This window comes from Rhincodon typus, chromosome 15, assembly GCF_021869965.1.
Source record: "Rhincodon typus isolate 14 chromosome 15, sRhiTyp1.1, whole genome shotgun sequence".
Classification (NCBI taxonomy): domain Eukaryota; kingdom Metazoa; phylum Chordata; class Chondrichthyes; order Orectolobiformes; family Rhincodontidae; genus Rhincodon; species Rhincodon typus.
In genome coordinates this window covers 44155783-44158525 of record NC_063346.1, presented here as the reverse complement: position 1 = coordinate 44158525, position 2743 = coordinate 44155783, and the positions used below count along the sequence as shown (strand labels likewise).

Below are 2743 nucleotides of genomic sequence, written 5' to 3'. Positions count from 1 at the left end.
GCTTGGGAACCCTGCAGCCCAATGGTATCAATGTGGACTTCACAAGCTTCAAAATCTCCCCTCCTCCTACCCCATCCCAGCTCGTCCCCGCCTCCCTAACCTGTCCTTCCTCCCACCTATCCCCTCCTCCCACCTCAAGCCCCACCCCCATTTCCTACGTACTAACCTCATCCCCGCCCCCTTGACCTGTCCGTCCTCCCTGGACTGACCTATTTCCTCCCTACCTACACTCCCCTTTACTGGCTCCATCCCCGCCTCTTTGACCTGTCTGTCTCCTCTCCACCTATCTTCTCCTCTATCCATCTTCTTTCCGCCTCCCTCCCCTATTTCTGAAGAAGGGTCTAGGCCCGAAACGTCAGCCTTCCTGCTCCTGTGATGCTGCTGGGCCTGCTGTGTTCATCCAGCTCTACACCTTTTTATCTAAGATTCTCCAGCATCTGCAGTTCCTACTATCTCCAAATCATTTCCTTTTGTTTTCATCAGTTTCCAACTTTCCCATGCACCCAGTTGCTAAAGATTTGGCGATTCTGACCTGTTAGAGCTGAATAGCTCAAGTTCAATGTCCTGCGAGTGGTCTTGATTTTTTAAGATACTTAAATACTGTTTCATTTGCTAATGTTATCCCTTGTTCTCTGCCTTTATCTGCTCAGCAGTTCTGTTTTGATGAGTTGAGGAGCAACCTTTCTTTATTGTACTTCCTGCATTCAGGTGCTTTCTCCTGTTTTGATCTAACTTTTGTCCACACCTGATTGATTGATTGGATCGGTACTGTAGTTGATCATGTGAGTCTAAAAAGTGGAGATCCCTAGTAATTGATTTTATTGGAAGCTTGATAAATGGCTGCCTTGTGTTTAAGAACACTGAATTTTGTCTTTGGCTCACAGTTAAGCTGTGACAATGCAATTTATATTTGGTGAAAGATTTTGCAGTTTACCAGCTGAACGGAGCAAACCAGTATGCTGACATGGAGGTCATTGACCAAAATATGTTGTTCCATCCAAAATGCAGAAGGTACACGAAAGACGCTTAACTTTACATCAACAAATTTTTAACCATTCTTTGCTTTTTTTCACCCTCAGCTTCCTGCAGATGCGATCTTAGTTCTGTATAACTTTGCTGGCCAGCCCAGTGGAGAAGCTTTGGTGACTTTCCCAACCATTGAGATGGCTACACGAGCAGTGTCAGAAAAGAATGGGCAACTTATTGGTCATGAGTGTGTAAACCTCCGATTGGTGCAAGACTTGCACATTGACTCACCAGCCTTCACCCACCCCATGGGAAAGAGATGATCGTTCCTTTATAAAAAGGAGTGTGGCCTTGTACAGAGCATGACAAAAAGAGGAAACTGTCGGACACCCCCTTACTGCCAAAGGGTTGTGCACTAACACAAAAGCCATAATAGACTGCAATATTCTGCATCAACCTCTTTTTAAACTGCCAACTAGCATTTCTGATTTTGACTTTATACTGATGTGGAAATGACTTGCAAAACTTGACAATGCTAACTGTAGTTAAGTTATATATTTTATTTAAACCTAGTAGCTTCAGAGCCACATGTAGACTCGCCATTCCTAACATGCATGCAGTGTTTATGTTAAACTATTTGTATGATACAAGAATGCTGCTTATAGGTAATGCCTTTAATGCATGCAATAGAAGTTTTTTTGTATATGCCTATAAGCTATGAGGATATTTTTTTTATTCTTAAATGGCTAAGTGATGAACTGTCTGCTGTTGGAGCACTAAAACTTGTTATCCATGATTTATTTTCCCTGTGCCTTAATGCAAAGTGCAATATCAGCAGAAAAAAGTTTTGAAAAGGCCTCCTGTGAGGCTAAATGAGTTGTATGTACTTAGTTCATAGAGCAAGTTTGAAACTTGCTACAGTATAAAATTGTATGCTTTGTATAGCCAAACAATAAAAGTTTAAAGATGCATGGATGAGTGTTTATAGTTTTTTTTTGCGGTGTGTGGGGAAGTGCCACAGGGATAGAAAGAGGTTATTGAAGCCAAAGTCGGCTTTCAATCTTGATTTAAGTACAATGCGGATTTCAGTAAGCAAATTAAAATTCTCCTTTTATTTTTGTATTCTCTTCTCCACTTGCAATAAAAAGCTATTAAGGCAAATTGTGTATTCAGATGGAGTGGTTTGTGTAGGATTAACATATGCCTATTCTGCTCTCTTAACAGCATTTTAAGTGAAATTTAGATTTTTAATTCAATGGAAAACTGGGAGACCATCAGAAATTGTTCTGTTGGGGATATCCAGCCAACTAGTGTGGCAGAGTGAGGAGGTATTTACAACCATTAGAGGAGAAAGGACTAGGTTAGCAGAATGTGCCTGATGCTTATGAAACGTTGATCTCATCAAGTTATTGCCTTCAGGAGTAGGACTATATATGAAAAGGAAATGTAGTCCTTGCTTCTAGATCCCTCCTTCCGTCTTTTGAGGGATTGGACCATGAGCTCAAGATTTACTTGTTTCAAGAAGTAGAAAATTTTCAGCCAATTCATTTAAAACAACTTGGTTCCTTGTAACTCTGTAAATAATTGTCAAGAGCAAGGACTCGCGGAAACTAATGACATGGAGTGAAATATTTGTCAGTCTTGAACTTGATATTCCTTGTTTAAAGGACTGTATTTACTACTGCATGCCTTTGGAATTTTGCTTGAGAGCAGTGGCTGTGAGAATAAATGTTTGCTGGAGTGTAATGTAACATTGCTAGTTGCTAATAAGTGTGAT

At 40.7% G+C, this 2743-nt stretch overlaps 1 protein-coding gene across 3 annotated transcripts in view; it reads left to right on the top strand.

Moving 5' to 3' along the window:
• Positions 1 to 1937, top strand: part of esrp2 (epithelial splicing regulatory protein 2) — a 27518-nt gene extending 25581 nt beyond the window's left edge. For all 3 annotated transcript variants that reach the window (XM_048605782.1, XM_048605780.1, XM_048605781.1), the window contains exon 17: positions 1080 to 1937. The gene's annotated coding sequence lies outside the window, so the exon portion shown is untranslated. The remainder of the gene's footprint in view (positions 1 to 1079) is intronic.
• The last annotated feature ends 806 nt before the right edge of the window (positions 1938 to 2743 follow it).